This window comes from Oncorhynchus mykiss, chromosome 8, assembly GCF_057628025.1.
Source record: "Oncorhynchus mykiss isolate SJ-2025 chromosome 8, ASM5762802v1, whole genome shotgun sequence".
In the NCBI taxonomy this organism is placed as follows: domain Eukaryota; kingdom Metazoa; phylum Chordata; class Actinopteri; order Salmoniformes; family Salmonidae; genus Oncorhynchus; species Oncorhynchus mykiss.
The window spans coordinates 89,516,164-89,536,312 of NC_143029.1; the positions used below are offsets into that span (position 1 = coordinate 89,516,164).

Consider the following 20,149-nt stretch of genomic DNA (forward strand, 5'->3'; position numbering starts at 1 on the left):
GCAAGCTGGTCCTGGGGCTCTGTTCACAAACACAAACACACCCTACAGAGCCCCAGGACAACAGCACAATTAGACCCAACCAAATCATGAGAAAACAAAAAGATAATTACTTGACACATTGGAAAGAATTAACAAAAAAACAGAGCAAACTAGAATGCTATTTGGCCCTAAACAGAGAGTACACATGGGCAGAATACCTGACCACTGTGACTGACCCAAATTTAAGGAAAGCTTTGACTATGTACCGAGTCAGTGAGCATCGCCTTGCTATTGAGAAAGGCCGTCGTAGGCAGACATGGCTCTCAAGAGAAGACAGGCTATGTGCACACTGCCCACAAAATGAGATGGACTTCCTAACCTCCTGCCCAATGTATGAGCATATTAGAGAGACATATTTCCCTCAGATTACACAGATCAACAAAGAATTTGAAAACAAACCCCATTTTGTTGAACTCCCATATCTACTGGGTGAAATACCACAGTGTGCCATCACAGCAGCACGATTTGTGACCTGTTGCCACAAGAAAAGGGCAACCAGTGAAGAACAAACACCATTGTAAATACAACCCATATTTATGCTTATTTATTTTACCCTTAACCATTTGTATATCGTTGCAACACTGTATATACACGTAATATGACGTTTGTAATGTCTTTATTGTTTTTAAACTTCTGTATGTGTAATGTTTACTGTTCATTTTTATTTCACTTTTGTATATTATCGACCTCACTTGCTTTTGCAATGTTAACACGTTTCCCATGCCAATAAAGCCCCTTGAATTGAATTGAATTACTGTAGATAGATAGATAGATAGATAGATAGATAGATAGATAGATACAGTAGATAGATAGATAGATAGATAGATAGATAGATAGATAGTGTCACGAGTCCGACCGAGGGTGTTTCCCTTTCCCGGGCAGGTGGCGCTCGGCGGTCGTCGTCACCGGCCTATTAGCTGCCACTGATTGTTTTTCCTTCCCCTCCTTGTATGTTGAGTGGTAGCACCTGTGAATGTTTAATTAGTTTGTCTTTATTAGACAGCCGGCCCGCCTGGTTGTTGTGCGGGATTATTTCTATTTAAACCTTCGGCTCTGTGGTATAGGCACGTGTTAGTGTCCGGTCGGGATTGTTTCCCATTGTACATTTTGATTCCCTGTGTTTTGGGAACGTAACGTTTTTGTGAGCACCCTGTGGTGCATTGGTGCGATTAAAAGACGCGCAGCATTGAACTCTCTGTCTCCTGCATTTGACTCCACACCCACGACACCCGGAGCATTACAGATAGATAGATAGATAGATAGATAGATAGATAGATAGATAGATAGATAGATAGATACAATAGATAGATCAAGTAGATTCGATAGGTACGGTAGATAGATTAGATTAGAGTTTATTAGTTACGTGCACAGGGGCGCGATGTAACCCGCAGGGTACAGTGTTATTATTATGCTCTGAGCTCCAACAGCGAATGTTCAAAAGAAGATAAGAGACAATAATAATAATAATAATAATAATAATGATAATAATAATGATAATAATGATAATAATGATAATAATAATGATAATAATAATAATAATGATAATAATGATAATAATGATAATAATAATAATAATAATGATAATAATAATAATAATGATAATGATAATAATAATGATAATAAGAATGATAATAATTATAATAGTAATAATGATAATAATAATAATGATAATAATAATAATAATAATGATAATAATAATGATAATAATAATAATAATAATGATAATAATAATGATAATAATAATAATGATAATAATAATAATAATAATGATAATAATAATGATAATAATAATGATAATAATTATAATAGTAATAATGATAATAATAATAATGATAATAATAATAATGCTAACAATACTACTAATAATAATGATAATAATGATAATAATAATAATGATAATAATAATAATAATAATAATGATAATAGTAATAATGCTAATAATAATAATGATAATAATAATAATGATAACAATACTAATAATAATAATGATAATAATGATAATAAAAATAATGATAACAATACTAATAATAATAATAATAATAATGATAATAATAATAATGATAATAATAATAATGATAACAATACTAATAATAATAATGATAATAATGATAATAATAACAATAACAATAATAATAATAATAATAATAATATGTACACATTTACAATGATAACAACTGTAGCCATGACAAATGTCCATTGGTAATAGGGGTACCCACCCCCCCCCCCCCCCAGTCATTATTCCCTGTTGGTGACAGACACACACACACTGTTCCCTGCGTGTTCCCTGCGTGCGTGCGTGCGTGCGTGCGTGTGTGTGTGTGTGTGTGTGCGTGTGTGTGTGTGCGCGTGTGTGTGTATGTGCGTGTGCGTGCGTGCGTGCGTGTGTGTGTGTGTGTGTGTCACCAACAGGGCTAGGTTTAGAGCTGTAGCCTCAGAGCAGCTAAATTAGACCGATCCTGCTGAGGGGTTTTGAAGTTCTCTGTAACATGTTTTAGCAGAAACACACACACACAACCCATCCCCGACTATACACCCATACACACACACACACACACAAACCCATCCCCGACTATACACCCATACACACAAACACAAACACAACCCATCCCGACTATACACCCATACACACACACACAAACACAACCCATCCCCGACTATACACCCATACACACACACCTCCACACAAACACAACCCATCCCCGACTATACACCCATACACACACACCTCCACACAAACACAACCCATCCCCGACTATACACCCATACACACACACCTCCACACAAACACAACCCATCCCCGACTATACACCCATACACACAAACACAAACACAACCCATCCCCGACTATACACCCATACACACACACACAAACACAAACACAACCCTTCCCCGACTATACACCCATACACACACACACAAACACAAACACAACCCATCCCCGACTATACACCCATACACACACACACAAACACAACCCTTCCCCGACTATACACCCATACACACACACACAAACACAAACACAACCCATCCCCGACTATACACCCATACACACACACACAAACACAACCCATCCCCGACTATACACCCATACACACACACCTCCACACAAACACAACCCATCCCCGACTATACACCCATACACACACACACAAACACAAACACAACCCATCCCCGACTATACACCCATACACACACAAACACAACCCATCCCCGACTATACACCCATACACACACAAACACAACCCATCCCCGACTATACACCCATACACAATGCCCACGGTCATTTTGTTATTCAAACCTGAGATTTAGAAGATCACTCAGATTGTAGATGTTCTGTATAGGTTCACACAACAACAGGGTTGTTTAGATGTTCTGTGTAGGCTCACACAACAACAGGGTTGTTGTCCAGTGATAATCAGCTCGATTCAGGGTTGTTGTCATCCAGGGATCATCAGCTAGTTAGATTCAGGGTTGTTGTCACCCAGGGATCATCAGCTAGTTAGATTCAGGGTTGTCGTCATCCAGGGATCATCAGCTAGATTCAGATGACAGTAGTCAATCCACTAATTACAGGTTCCATGGCAGATATATACAATCTCTCTGAAAACGTACTGAATCCTTTAGTCTGGATTGTCCTCGTCATAGTTTATGTAGTGTAGGTATATGTCCAACTCCATGATCTGCTAGGTCTCTTTAGAAACATACTGAGACATTCATGGTTTATTGTTTATATTAACAATAGCAACATAGTGGAGAGGACTCCCAAATAGAACCCTATTCCCTATATAGTGCACTACTTTAGACCAGAGTCCTAGTAGACCCTATTCCATATATAGTGCACTACTTTAGACCAGAGTCCTATGGCACCCTATTCCCTATAGATGGCACTACTTTAGACCAGAGCCCCATAGGACCCTATTCCCTATATAGTGCACTACTTTTGACCAGAAGCCCTATGGCACCCTATTCCCTATTTAGTGCACTACTTGTCATGAAGTGCACCATAACCCCTGGTCTAGTCCAAGGCTACCTATTTACCAACACTTACACTGAAGAGAATTTGATGAATGCTGAAAACTCACATTCATCAACACACACGGGACACACTCTCACCGTTAAACACACGTCGTCTCAGCTCATTCTACGCACCGCTGTTATAAAGCCATCTATCATAGCTTCACCTCCTCTTACAAATGAGAAGAGAAGGACATAACCATCAGTCTTCGTGTAACAGAGATGCATAGCAGCACACCATGTTACGGAACTGTGATGGACCTTTATCAGAGTAGCAACTGAGCTTCCCTGATCACCTACATAAATAAGTGTGTACACTCTAAAATAAAATAAGAGTGCTCTTTGGTAGAGAATGTAGAGAACATTTTTTTTTTTAGGGCCACCTACGAATGAAGCCATTGGAGCCTTGTGGTTCCGTAGTATCATGTCTTCTGTCTACTGAAGAAACCATAACAGCAGCAGATAAGAAGGAAACTTAATTTACTGGACCCCCCCCCTGAAGAAAGAGAACATTGATACCGTTTTCAAGCCTCAAATGAAAGTTCCTAAATGTTATTTTCTGCAATTTCAAATGTTATAATAGCAGCCCGAGGCATGGATAAACCTTGCCTCTGTCCTTGTCCGGATATAAAGCAATGAGACAAAGGTTTCAGCCCAAATGGCCCACTGTTCACTCATAGGGCCCCTGGTCAAATTCAGTGCACTGTAGGGAGCCATTTGGAACACAGTCCCGGACTAGGGCAGCCGAACATTTAGTCCCTCGTTCTTCTCTCTCTAAAGAGAGAGAGAAGAAAGCTGATGACGTCTCCAATTTGTCAGTCAGCTTCCAGGGTCAGTAGCAGCACTTCAACTATTTACAAAAAATATATTTTTACCTTTATTTAACCAGGCAAGTCAGTTAAGAACAAATTCTTATTTTCAATGACGGCCTGGGAACAGCGGGTTAACTGCCTTGTTCAGGGGCAGAACGACAGATTTGTTCCTTGTCAGCTCAGGGGGTTTGAACTTGCAACCTTCCGGTTACTAGTCCAACACTCTAACCACTAGGCTACCCTGCCGCTACACTATTACCCTCAGGCGTCGTCTTGCATCAGGCGTTCTAAGCTAAATGTTTCCAGGCAGAGGCGGTCTGTCGGGGGCCTGGTGTGTGTGTTTGTGTGTGCGTGCGTCCGTACGTCGGGGGCCTGGTCGGGACCTGGTAGAGGCCTGGTAGGGGCCTGGTGGAGGCCTGGTGGGGGCCTGGCGGGGACCTGGTGGGGGCCTGGTAGGGGCCTGGTAGGGGCCTGGTGGGGGCATGGTGGGGACCTGGTAGGGGCCTGGTAGGGGCCTGGTGGGGGGGGGGGGGGGGCTGGTGGAGGCCTGGTAGAGGCCTGGTAGAGGCCTGGTGGGGACCTGGTAGAGGACTGGGGGGGGGGGGACTGGTGGGGGCCTGGTGGGGGCCTGGTAGAGGCCTGGTAGAGGCCTGGTAGAGGACTGGGGGGGGGGGGGGGGGGGGGGCTGGTGGGGGCCTGGTTGGGTCATATAGCTAAATTGTATAAACAGCGCGGAGATCTAAAACAACGCAGCAGTAGAGTCAGAGAGTCATCAGCCAGAACACTGTGTCTGTGAGACAGGCTTCTAAATGATGTCCCAAAGGGCACCCTATTCCCTTCATAGTGCACTACAGCGCCCTGGTCAAAAGTAGTGCCCTAAATAGGGAATAGCATTCCATTTGGGATTCAACCCTTAGTCAGAAGGTCATACTAAGACAGCCACTGACAAAGTGTTTCAGAACAGTTGGAAGACAGAGATAGTTAATTATTACACAGATTTCCCCCTCCGAGTCAGTAGCCATAGCAGTACATTGTAATGTATGTTCACTACCAAGCTGTTTTCAATTAGTTCTGAATTAGAGAGGGAGAGAGAGAGAGAGAGGAGTGTTATAGACAGAGAGAGAGAGGAGTGTTATAGACAGAGAGAGAGAGAGAGAGGAGTGTTATAGACAGAGAGAGAGAGAGAGAGGAGTGTTATAGACAGAGAGAGAGAGGAGTGTTATAGACAGAGAGAGAGGAGTGTTATAGACAGAGAGAGAGAGAGAGGAGTGTTATAGACAGAGAGAGAGAGAGAGAGAGGAGTGTTATAGACAGAGAGAGAGAGGAGTGTTATAGACAGAGAGAGAGGAGTGTTATAGACAGAGAGAGAGAGAGAGAGAGAGAGAGGAGTGTTATAGACAGAGAGAGAGAGAGAGAGAGGAGTGTTATAGACAGAGAGAGAGAGGAGTGTTATAGACAGAGAGAGAGGAGTGTTATAGACAGAGAGAGAGAGAGAGAGAGAGAGAGGAGTGTTATAGACAGAGAGAGAGAGAGAGAGAGAGAGAGAGAGAGAGAGAGAGAGAGAGAGAGAGAGAGAGAGAGGGACTTGCTTTGGCAATGTTAACACATGTTTCCCATTCCAATAAAGCCCCTTGAATTGAATTGAATTGAATTGAGAGAGTGAGAGAGAGAGTGAGAGAGAGAGAGGGAGAGAGAGAGAGAGAGAGAGAGAGAGAGAGACGAGAGGGAGATGGAGATGGAGAGAGAGAGAGGAGTGTTATAGACAGAGAGAGAGGAGTGTTATAGACAGAGAGAGAGAGAGAGAGAGAGAGGGAGAGAGAGAGAGAGAGAGAGAGGGAGAGGGAGGGGGAGGGAGAGGGAGAGGGAGAGAGACATATTAAAGGTCAGGGTGAATTACCCCCACGGCAACGGGAGACTAGAAATAAGCATGTCTTTGTTAAGTACAACTCCATTTAGGGGTACAATGCAGAGGCCTTCATTTGACCATGAGCTACAGTGTATTGTAGAATGAGAACTTGATCAGACAGGGTCAATACTGTATTGCTGTTGGTTAAATAGGACTGAGCAGTTCTATTTGTCCCTGTGTTGATAACTCTACTTTAAATCTATCTCTAGACTGCGTGGTGTTTGTGTGAGTGTAGTGCGTGTCTGTGCGTGTGCGTTCGAGTAGAGTTGTTGTTTTGTTAACGACTTTGTAAAGATGCGTTCAACTGAAGGAACCTAGCTAGCCGATTTGTGATATCATAGGTTTTCTGATATAGGGTAGAGTACAGATCTAGAATGAGACTCTATTTCTATGGAGTAGAAGACCATGATGAGACTCTATTTCTATGGAGTAGAATACCATGATGATGCTCTATGGAGTATAATACCATGATGAGGCTCTATGGAGTAGAATACCATGATGAGACTCTATTTCTATGGAGTAGAATACCATGATGGGAATCTATGGAGTAGAATACCATGATGGAACTCTATGGAGTAGAATACCATGATGAGGCTCTATGGAGTAGAATACCATGACGAGACTCTATGGAGTAGAATACCATGATGAGACTCTATTTCTATGGAGTAGAATACCATGATGAGGCTCTATGGAGTAGAATACAATGATTAGGCTCTATGGAGTAGTGAACAGTGAAGAGACCCTTTTTCTATGGAGTAGAATACCATGATGAGGCTCTATGGAGTAGTGAACAGTGAAGAGACTCTATTTCTATGGAGTAGAAGAATACCATGATGAGGCTCTATTAGTAGAATACCATGCTGAGGCTCTAAGGGGTAGAATACCATGATGAGGCTCTATGGAGTAGTGAACAGTGAAGAGACTGTATTTCTATGGAGTAGAATACCATGATGAGGCTCTATGGAGTAGAATACCATGATGAGACTCTATTTATATGGAGTGGAGTAACATGATGAGACTCTATTTCTATGTAGTAGAATACCATGATGAGACTATATTTCTATGGAGTAGAATACCATGATGAGGCTCTATGGAGTAGAATACCATGATGAGCCTATATTTCTATGGAGTAGAATACCATTACTCTATTTCTATGGAGTTGAATACCATGATGAGGCTCTATGGAGTAGAATACCATGATGAGACTATATTTCTATGGAGTAGAATACCATGATGAGGCTTTATGGAGTAGAATACCATGATGAGACTATATTTCTATGGAGTAGAATACCATGATGAGACTCTATTTCTATGGAGTTGAATGCCATGATGAGACTCTATTTCTATGGAGTAGAATACCATGATGAGGCTCTATGGAGTAGAATACCATGATGAGACTATATTTCTATGGAGTAGAATACCATGACGAGACTCTATGGAGTAGAATACCATGATGAGACTCTATTTCTATGGAGTAGAATACCATGGTGAGGCTCTATGGAGTAGAATACCATGATGAGACTATTTTTCTATGGAGTAGAATACCATGACGAGACTCTATGGAGTAGAATACCATGATGAGACTCTATTTCTATGGAGTAGAATACCATGGTGAGGCTCTATGGAGTAGAATACCATGATGAGACTCTATGGAGCAGAATACCATGATGAGACTATATTTCTATGGAGTTGAATACCATGATGAGACTCTATGGAGTAGAATACCACGATGAGACATATGGCTTTTTCTTTGCAACTCTGCCTAGAAGGCCAGCATCCCGGAGTCGCCTCTTCACTGTTGATGTTGAGACTGGTGTTTTGCGGGTACTATTTAATGAAGCTGCCAGTTGAGGACTTGTTAGGTGTCTGTTTCTCAAACTAGACACTCTGATGTACTTGTCCTCTTCCTAAAGACCCTACCTTAGTCTCTGGGTAGATGTGGTGCAGCTGGGGATAGGCCTCAGAGATTAGATCCTCCTCTTCCTCCTCCTCCTCCTCCTTCAGTCTGTCTCCCCAAGCTCTGCAGGAGACACTTAAGCTTTGACCTCAACTGACTGTCTATCACTGTCTATCACTGTGGTTGTCCTAAAACTAGATGATGAGACTCTATTTCTATGGAGTAGATTACCATGATGCGACTCTATTTCTATGGAGTAGAATACCATGATGAGGCTCTGTTTCTATGGAGTAGAATACAATGATGAGACTCTATTTCTATGGAGTAGAATACCATGACGAGGCTCTATGGAGTAGAATACCATGATGAGACTCTATGGAGTAGAATACCAAGATGAGACTATATTTCTATGGAGTAGAATACCACGATGAGGCTCTATGGAGTAGAATACCATGATGAGACTCTATAGAGTAGATTACCATGATGCGACTCTATTTCTATGGAGTAAAATACCATGATGAGGCTCTATAGAGTAGAATACCGTGACGAGGCTATATGGAGTAGAATACCATGATGATGCTCTATGGAGTAGAATACCATGATGATGCTCTATGGAGTAGAATACCATGATGATGCTCTATGGAGTAGAATACCATGATGATGCTCTATGGAGTAGAATACCATGATGAGACTCTATGGAGTAGAATACCATGATGAGACTATATTTCTATGGAGTAGAATACCACGATGAGGCTCTATGGAGTAGAATACCATGATGAGACTCTATAGAGTAGATTACCATGATGCGACTCTATTTCTATGGAGTAGAATACCATGATGAGGCTCTATAGAGTAGAATACCGTGACGAGGCTATATGGAGTAGAATACCATGATGATGCTCTATGGAGTAGAATACCATGATGATGCTCTATGGAGTAGAATACCATGATGATGCTCTATGGAGTAGAATACCATGATGATGCTCTATGGAGTAGAATACCATGATGATGCTCTATGGAGTAGAATACCATGATGATGCTCTATGGAGTAGTGAACAGTGAAGAGGCATCCCGGAGTTGCCTCTTCACTGTTGACGTTGAGACGGTTGTTTTGAGGGTACTATTTAATGAAGCTGCCAGTTGAGGACTTGTTAGGCATCTGTTTCTCAAACTGACACTCTAATGTACTTGTCTTCTTGCTCAATTGTGCATCGGGGCCTCCCACTCCTCTTTCTATTCTGGTTAGAGCCATCATCCCCTTTACCATCATCCTCTCTACCATCATCCTCTCTTCCATCATCCTCTCTACCATCATCCTTTCTACCATCATCATCTCTTCAATCATCCTCTCTAACATCATCCGCTCTACCATCATTCTCTCTACCATCATCCTCTCTACCATCATCCTCTCTAACATCATCCTCTCTTCCATCATCCTCTCTAACATCATCCTCTCTACCATCATCCTCTCTACCATCATCCTCTCTTCCATCATCCTCTATACCATCATCCTCTCTACCATCATCCTCTCTTCCATCATCCTCTCTAACATCATCCTCTCTAACATCATCCTCTCTAACATTATCCTCTCTACCCTCATCCTCTCTACCCTCATCTTCTCTACCCTCATCCTCTCTACCATCATCCTCTCTACCATCATCATCTCTACCATCATCCTCTCTTCCATTTTCCTCTCTACCATCATCCTCTCTACCCTCATCCTCTCTACCATCATCCTCTCTACCATCATCCTCTCTTCCATTTTCCTCTCTACCATCATCCTCTCTACCCTCATCCTCTCTACCCTCATCCTCTCTACCATCATCCTCTCTACCCTCATCCTCTCTACCATCATCCTCTCTACCATCATCCTCTCTTCCATTTTCCTCTCTACCATCATCCTCTCTACCCTCATCCTCTCTACCCTCATCCTCTCTACCATCATCCTCTCTACCATCATCTTCTCTACCATCATCATCTCTACCATCATCCTCTCTTCCATTTTCCTCTCTACCATCATCCTCTCTACCCTCATCCTCTCTACCATCATCCTCTCTACCATCATCCTCTCTACCATCATCCTCTCTACCATCATCCTCTCTTCCATTTTCCTCTCTACCATCATCCTCTCTACCCTCATCCTCTCTACCATCATCCTCTCTACCATCATCCTCTCTTCCATCATTTGTTTAACTCTTTTCCTTATGACGTTACTGTTATTATGTTCTCCTAAACAGGAAGCTGGCTAAGAAGCGTAAGGAGACGTTGAGCAGTACTCGACAGGAGATGACAGTGATGGTTAACTCTATGGATAAGAGTTATACGGAGCAGGGGACAAACTGCGACGAGGCCTTGTCGTTCATGGACACTCACAGCCAAACCCTCAACACCAGGAGTGAGTGTCCTCTCACACTCAATGGCCGTAGCGAGTGCACCCTCGCCGTCAATGGCAGAAGTAAGTATTCAGGAGTATTCAAGAGTCCAGGTTGCCCTATACACATATATATATATATATATACTACTACTACTAAACCTAAAACTCCACACAGTTAATAGCAACACATAACCATAAATAACATACAATCCTACAGCACCTCAGTCTCGGATTAGACCTAACAGCTCAGTCTGTAGGTTAGCTTCTCTCCAGCCCCCTCATAATCTAATGTAAATATATCTAATTATATATCTAATGATATATCTAATGTAGACCTATCTAATGTAGGTCTATGTAATGTAAATATATCTAATGTTGGCCTATTTAATGTAGATATATCTAATGTAGATATATTTAATGTAGACCTATCTAATGTAGACCTATTTAATGTAGATATATCTAATGGAAACCTATTTAATATAGGTATATTTATTGTAGATATATCTAATGTAGATATATCTAATGTAGGCCTATCTAATGCCCATGAACTTGGTTTCAGTACAGTATGCACTGCAGCAACAGCAACCCCACACACCTCAGTGTCTTAACATCTGACACGCTACAATCCTTATGCTGATGTTGACTTCAATACAATAAGTACAGCTACATGGGTAGCTAATGACAGCATCTTACCCTGACATCACCCTAAATCCTAATAACAAAACCTAACCTAAACCTAAAGACCCTACCTTACCTTAGTCTCTGGGTAGATGTGGTGCAGCTGGGGATAGGCCTCAGAGATTACAACCTCCTCTTCCTCCTCCTCCTCCTCCTCCTCCTCCTCCTCCAGTCTGAGTCCCCAAGCTCTGCAGGAGACACATAAGCTTTGACCTCAACTGACTGTCTATCACTGTGGTTGTCCTAAAACTGATGAAGTCCTCATCCCTCTAATATTGCCTTGTTCACACCCCTCCCTCTCTGTCCAAAGCCTCTGTCCACTGTTATCTCGGTCCTTATCGCAGTAATATTGCCCTACAGTCCTTGCCCCTTCTGTTCTAAAGCCTGAGCCCCCTGATTTAAAAATAATAATATTTAATTTATTTAACCTTTATTTAACCAGGTAGGTCAACTGGCCATGTGAAATAAACATGTTTTATTTATTTTTTTAAATCAGGGGGCTCAGGCTTTAGAACAGAAGGGGCAAGGACCGTAGGGCAATATTACTGGGATAAGGACAGAGGCTTTGGACAGACAGGGGTGTGAACAAGACAATATTACTGGGATAAGGACAGAGGCTTTAGACAGACAGGGAGGGGTGTGAACAAGACAATATTACTGGGATAAGGACAGAGGCTTTAGACAGACAGGGAGGGGTGTGAATAAGACAATATTACTGGGATAAGGACAGAGGCTTTGGACAGACAGGGGTGTGAACAAGACAATATTACTGGGATAAGGACAGAGGCTTTAGACAGACAGGGAGGGGTGTGAACAAGACAATATTACTGGGATAAGGACAGAGGCTTTAGACAGACAGGGAGGGGTGTGAACAAGACAATATTACTGGGATAAGGACAGAGGCTTTAGACAGACAGGGAGGGGTGTGAACAAGACAATATTACTGGGATAAGGACAGAGGCTTTGGACAGACAGACAGGGGTGTGAACAAGACAATATTACTGGGATAAGGACAGAGGCTTTAGACAGACAGGGAGGGGTGTGAATAAGACAATATTAGTAAACGTAAATTATGTTGTCCTACTGTTCTTGTCCCTCCTGTTCTCAAAGCCTGAGGTCCCCTAATATTGCCCTCCTGTTCCCAAAACCGGTCCAGAAGACCCATCACCTCAGTTGTTGACTGTCTATTGGTGTCATTTAGATGTCTATATTAGATGGTGTTAGTCATCCCTGTAACTACATCCTCTGGTCCTAGATGGTGTTAGTCATCCTCTGGTCCTAGATGGTGTTAGTCATCCCTGTAACTACATCCTCTGGTCCTAGATGGTGTTAGTCATCCCTGTAACTACATCATCTGGTCCTAGATGGTGTTAGTCATGCTCTGGTCCTAGATGGTGTTAGTCATCCCTGTAACTACATCCTCTGGTCCTAGATGGTGTTAGTCGACCCTGTAACTACATCCCCTGGTCCTAGGAGAGGACTGTGACATGGTATTGGTCCTAGATGGTGTTGGTCATAGATTACATGGTGTTGGTCCTAGATGGTGTTGGTCCTAGATGGTATTGGTCCTAGATGGTGTTGGTCCTAGATGGTGTTGGTCCTGGATGGTGTTGGTCCTAGATGGTATTGGTCCTAGATGGTGTTGGTCCTAGATGGTGTTGGTCCTAGATGACATGGTGTTGGTCCTAGATGGTGTTGGTCCTAGATGGTGTTGGTCCTAGATGACATGGTGTTGGTCCTAGATGGTATTGGTCCTAGGTGACATGGTGTTGGTCCTAGATGACATGGTGTTGGGTCTAGATGGTGTTGGTCCTAGATGGTGTTGGTCCTAGATGGTGTTGGTCCTGGATGGTGTTGGTCCTAGATGGTGTTGGTCCTGGATGGTGTTGGTCCTAGATGGTGTTGGTCCTAGATGGTGTTGGTCCTGGATGGTGTTGGTCCTAGATGGTGTTGGTCCTAGATGACATGGTGTTGGTCCTAGATGGTGTTGGTCCTAGATGACATGGTGTTGGTCCTAGATGGTGTTGGTCCTAGATGGTGTTGGTCCTAGATGACATGGTGTTGGTCCTAGATGGTGTTGGTCCTAGATGGTGTTGGTCCTAGATGAAATGGTGTTGGTCCTAGATGGTGTTGGTCCTAGATGGTGTTGGTCCTAGATGGTGTTGGTCCTAGATGGTGTTGGTCCTGGATGGTGTTGGTCCTAGATGGTGTTGGTCCTAGATGACATGGTGTTGGTCCTAGATGGTGTTGGTCCTAGATGACATGGTGTTGGTCCTAGATGGTGTTGGTCCTAGATGACATGGTGTTGGTCCTAGATGGTGTTGGTCCTAGATGACATGGTGTTGGTCCTAGATGGTGTTGGTCCTAGATGGTGTTGGTCCTAGATGACATGGTGTTGGTCCTAGATGGTGTTGGTCCTAGATGGTGTTGGTCCTAGATGACATGGTGTTGGTCCTAGATGGTGTTGATCCTAGATGGTGTTGGTCCTAGATGGTGTTGGTCCTAGATGGTGTTGGTCCTAGATGGTGTTGGTCCTAGATGGTGTTGGCCAGAGATGGTGTTGGTCCTGGATGGTGTTGGTCCTAGATGGTGTTGGTCCTAGATGGTGTTGGTCCTAGATGGTGTTGGTCCTAGATGGTGTTGGCCAGAGATGGTGTTGGTCCTGGATGGTGTTGGTCCTAGATGGTGTTGGTCCTAGATGACATGGTGTTGGTCCTAGATGGTGTTGGTCCTAGATGACATGGTGTTGGTCCTAGATGGTGTTGGTCCTAGATGGTGTTGGTCCTAGTTGACATGGTGTTGGTCCTAGATGGTGTTGGTCCTAGATGGTGTTGGTCCTAGATGGTGTTGGTCCTAGATGACATGGTCTTGGTCCTAGATGGTGTTGGTCCTAGATGGTGTTGGTCCTAGATGACATGGTGTTGGTCCTAGATGGTATTGGTGCTAGATGACATGGTGTTGGTCCTAGATGACATGGTGTTGGAACTAGATGACATGGTGTTGGTCCTAGATTGTGTTGGTCCTAGATGACATGGTGTTGGTCCTAGATGACATGGTGTTGGAACTAGATGGTGTTGGTCCTAGATGGTGTTGGTCCTAGATGACATGGTGTTGGTCCTAGATGGTGTTGGTCCTAGATGGTGTTGGTCCTAGATGACATGGTGTTGGTCCTAGATGGTATTGGTCCTAGATGACATGGTGTTGGTCCTAGATGGTGTTGGTCCTAGATGGTGTTGGTCCTAGATTACATGGTGTTGGTCCTAGATGACATGGTGTTGGTCCTAGATGACATGGTGTTGGAACTAGATGGTGTTGGTCCTAGATGACATGGTGTTGGAACTAGATGGTGTTGGTCCTAGATGACATGGTGTTGGTCCTAGATGGTGTTGGTCCTAGATGGTGTTGGTCCTAGATGACAAGGTGTTGGTCCTCGATGGTGTTGGTCCTAGATGGTATTGGTCCTAGATGACATGGTGTTGGTCCTAGATGACATGGTGTTGGAACTAGATGGTATGTGTCCTAGATGACATGGTGTTGGTCCTAGATGGTGTTGGTCCTAGATGGTGTTGGTCCTAGATGACATGGTGTTGGTCCTAGATGGTATTGGTCCTAGATGGTGTTGGTCCTAGATGGTGTTGGTCCTCGATGGTGTTGGTCCTAGATGACATGGTGTTGGTCCTAGATGGTGTTGGTCCTAGATGGTGTTGGTCCTAGATGACATGGTGTTGGTCCTAGATGGTGTTGGTCCTAGATGACATGGTGTTGGTCCTAGATGGTATTGGTCCTAAATGACATGGTGTTGGTCCTAGATGGTGTTGGTCCTAGATGGTGTTGGTCCTAGATTACATGGTGTTGGTCCTAGATGACATGGTGTTGGTCCTAGATGACATGGTGTTGGAACTAGATGGTGTTGGTCCTAGATGACATGGTGTTGGAACTAGATGGTGTTGGTCCTAGATGACATGGTGTTGGTCCTAGATGGTGTTGGTCCTAAATGGTGTTGGTCCTAGATGACAAGGTGTTGGTCCTCGATGGTGTTGGTCCTAGATGGTATTGGTCCTAGATGACATGGTGTTGGTCCTAGATGACATGGTGTTGGAACTAGATGGTGTTGGTCCTAGATGACATGGTGTTGGAACTAGATGGTGTTGGTCCTAGATGACATGGTGTTGGTCCTAGATGGTGTTGGTCCTAGATGACAAGGTGTTGGTCCTCGATGGTGTTGGTCCTAGATGGTATTGGTCCTAGATGACATGGTGTTGGTCCTAGATGACATGGTGTTGGAACTAGATGGTATTGGTCCTAGATGACATGGTGTTGGTCCTAGATGGTGTTGGTCCTAGATGGTGTTGGTCCTAGATGACATGGTGTTGGTCCTAGATGGTATTGGTCCTAGATGGTGTTGGTCCTAGATGGTTTTGGTCCTCGATGTTGTTGGTCCTAGATGACATGGTGTTGGTCCTAGATGGTGTTGGTCCTAGATGGTGTTGGTCCTAGATGGTGTTGGTCCTAGATGAGATGGTGTTGGTCCTAGATGACATGGTGTTGGTCCTAGATGACATGGTGTTGGAACTAGATGGTGTTGGTCCTAGATGCTGATGGTCCTAGATTCTGTTGGTCCTATATGACATGGTGTTGGTCCTATATGGTGTTGGTCCTAGATGGTTTTAGTCCTAGATGGTGTTGATCCTAGATGGTGTTGGTCCTAGATGGTGTTGGTCCTAGATGGTGTTGGTCCTAGATGGTGTTGGTCCTAGATGGTGTTGGTCCTAGATGGTGTTGGCCAGAGATGGTGTTGGTCCTGGATGGTGTTGGTCCTAGATGGTGTTGGTCCTAGATGGTGTTGGTCCTAGATGGTGTTGGTCCTAGATGGTGTTGGTCCTAGATGGTGTTGGCCAGAGATGGTGTTGGTCCTGGATGGTGTTGGTCCTAGATGGTGTTGGTCCTAGATGACATGGTGTTGGTCCTAGATGGTGTTGGTCCTAGATGACATGGTGTTGGTCCTAGATGGTGTTGGTCCTAGATGGTGTTGGTCCTAGATGACATGGTGTTGGTCCTAGATGGTGTTGGTCCTAGATGGTGTTGGTCCTAGATGGTGTTGGTCCTAGATGACATGGTCTTGGTCCTAGATGGTGTTGGTCCTAGATGGTGTTGGTCCTAGATGACATGGTGTTGGTCCTAGATGGTATTGGTGCTAGATGACATGGTGTTGGTCCTAGATGACATGGTGTTGGAACTAGATGACATGGTGTTGGTCCTAGATTGTGTTGGTCCTAGATGACATGGTGTTGGTCCTAGATGACATGGTGTTGGAACTAGATGGTGTTGGTCCTAGATGGTGTTGGTCCTAGATGACATGGTGTTGGTCCTAGATGGTGTTGGTCCTAGATGGTGTTGGTCCTAGATGACATGGTGTTGGTCCTAGATGGTATTGGTCCTAGATGACATGGTGTTGGTCCTAGATGGTGTTGGTCCTAGATGGTGTTGGTCCTAGATTACATGGTGTTGGTCCTAGATGACATGGTGTTGGTCCTAGATGACATGGTGTTGGAACTAGATGGTGTTGGTCCTAGATGACATGGTGTTGGAACTAGATGGTGTTGGTCCTAGATGACATGGTGTTGGTCCTAGATGGTGTTGGTCCTAGATGGTGTTGGTCCTAGATGACAAGGTGTTGGTCCTCGATGGTGTTGGTCCTAGATGGTATTGGTCCTAGATGACATGGTGTTGGTCCTAGATGACATGGTGTTGGAACTAGATGGTATGTGTCCTAGATGACATGGTGTTGGTCCTAGATGGTGTTGGTCCTAGATGGTGTTGGTCCTAGATGACATGGTGTTGGTCCTAGATGGTATTGGTCCTAGATGGTGTTGGTCCTAGATGGTGTTGGTCCTCGATGGTGTTGGTCCTAGATGACATGGTGTTGGTCCTAGATGGTGTTGGTCCTAGATGGTGTTGGTCCTAGATGACATGGTGTTGGTCCTAGATGGTGTTGGTCCTAGATGACATGGTGTTGGTCCTAGATGGTATTGGTCCTAAATGACATGGTGTTGGTCCTAGATGGTGTTGGTCCTAGATGGTGTTGGTCCTAGATTACATGGTGTTGGTCCTAGATGACATGGTGTTGGTCCTAGATGACATGGTGTTGGAACTAGATGGTGTTGGTCCTAGATGACATGGTGTTGGAACTAGATGGTGTTGGTCCTAGATGACATGGTGTTGGTCCTAGATGGTGTTGGTCCTAAATGGTGTTGGTCCTAGATGACAAGGTGTTGGTCCTCGATGGTGTTGGTCCTAGATGGTATTGGTCCTAGATGACATGGTGTTGGTCCTAGATGACATGGTGTTGGAACTAGATGGTGTTGGTCCTAGATGACATGGTGTTGGAACTAGATGGTGTTGGTCCTAGATGACATGGTGTTGGTCCTAGATGGTGTTGGTCCTAGATGACAAGGTGTTGGTCCTCGATGGTGTTGGTCCTAGATGGTATTGGTCCTAGATGACATGGTGTTGGTCCTAGATGACATGGTGTTGGAACTAGATGGTATTGGTCCTAGATGACATGGTGTTGGTCCTAGATGGTGTTGGTCCTAGATGGTGTTGGTCCTAGATGACATGGTGTTGGTCCTAGATGGTATTGGTCCTAGATGGTGTTGGTCCTAGATGGTTTTGGTCCTCGATGTTGTTGGTCCTAGATGACATGGTGTTGGTCCTAGATGGTGTTGGTCCTAGATGGTGTTGGTCCTAGATGGTGTTGGTCCTAGATGACATGGTGTTGGTCCTAGATGACATGGTGTTGGTCCTAGATGACATGGTGTTGGAACTAGATGGTGTTGGTCCTAGATGCTGATGGTCCTAGATTCTGTTGGTCCTATATGACATGGTGTTGGTCCTATATGGTGTTGGTCCTAGATGGTTTTAGTCCTAGATGGTGTTGGTCCTAGATGGTGTTGGTCCTAGATGGTGTTGGTCATCCCTGTAACTACATCCTCTGGTCCTAGATGGTGTTAGTCATCCCTGTAACTACATCCTTTGGTCCTAGATGGTGTTAGTCATCCCTGTAACTACATCCTCTGGTCCTAGATGGTGTTAGTCATCCCTGTAACTACATCCTCTGGTCCTAGATGGTGTTAGTCATCCCTGTAACTACATCATCTGGTCCTAGATGGTGTTAGTCATGCTCTGGTCCTAGATGGTGTTAGTCATCCCTGTAACTACATCCTCTGGTCCTAGATGGTGTTAGTCGACCCTGTAACTACATCCCCTGGTCCTAGGAGAGGACTGTGACATGGTATTGATCCTAGATGGTGTTGGTCATAGATTACATGGTGTTGGTCCTAGATGGTGTTGGTCCTAGATGGTGTTGGTCCTAGATGGTGTTGGTCCTAGATGGTGTTGGTCCTAGATGGTGTTGGTCCTAGATGGTGTTGTTCCTAGATGGTGTTGGTCCTAGATGACATGGTGTTGGTCCTAGATGGTGTTGGTCCTAGATGGTGTTGGTCCTAGATGACATGGTGTTGGTCCTAGATGACATGGTGTTGGGTCTAGATGGTGTTGGTCCTAGATGGTGTTGGTCCTAGATGGTGTTGGTCCTAGATGGTATTGGTCCTAGATGGTGTTGGTCCTAGATGGTGTTGGTCCTAGATGGTGTTGGTCCTAGATGGTGTTGGTCCTAGATGGTATTGGTCCTAGATGGTATTGGTCCTAGATGGTGTTGGTCCTAGATGGTGTTGGTCCTAGAGGGTGTTGGTCCTAGGTGGTGTTGTTCCTAGATGACATGGTGTTGTTCCTAGATGGTGTTCGTCCTAGATGGTGTTGGTCCTAGATGGTGTTGGTCCTAGATGGTGTTGGTCCTAGATGGTGTTGGTCCTAGATGGTATTGGTCCTAGATGACATGGTGTTGGTCCTAGATGGTGTTGTTCCTAGATGGTGTTCGTCCTAGATGGTGTTGGTCCTAGATGGTGTTGGTCCTAGATGGTGTTGGTCCTAGATGGTGTTGGTCCTAGATGGTATTGGTCCTAGATGACATGGTGTTGGTCCTAGATGGTGTTGTTCCTAGATGGTGTTCGTCCTAGATGGTGTTGGTCCTAGATGGTGTTGGTCCTAGATGGTGTTGGTCCTAGATGGTGTTGGTCCTAGATGGTGTTGGTCCTAGATGGTGTTGGTCCTAGATGGTATTGGTCCTAGATGGTATTGGTCCTAGATGGTGTTGGTCCTAGATGGTGTTGGTCCTAGATGGTGTTGGTCCTAGATGGTGTTGGTCCTAGATGGTGTTGGTCCTAGATGGTATTGGTCCTAGGTGACATGGTGTTGGTCCTAAACTACTACACTAAATGACTACTAAGCTACTAAGATTACATGATTCACATACATTATATTCATGTTCAATGATTATGTTGAGATTCTATAACTATATAATTGACGATTGT

The 20,149-nt window shown here is 44.1% G+C and overlaps 1 pseudogene across 1 annotated transcript in view; it reads left to right on the forward strand.

Moving 5' to 3' along the window:
- The window catches only part of LOC110530822 (receptor-type tyrosine-protein phosphatase mu-like), a 583,690-nt pseudogene that overhangs the window by 397,223 nt on the left and 166,318 nt on the right, over positions 1–20,149 (forward strand). Inside the window, exon 18 of the transcript XR_016482710.1 lies at positions 10,906–11,123. The product of XR_016482710.1 is annotated as a receptor-type tyrosine-protein phosphatase mu-like (transcript). The remainder of the gene's footprint in view (positions 1–10,905; positions 11,124–20,149) is intronic.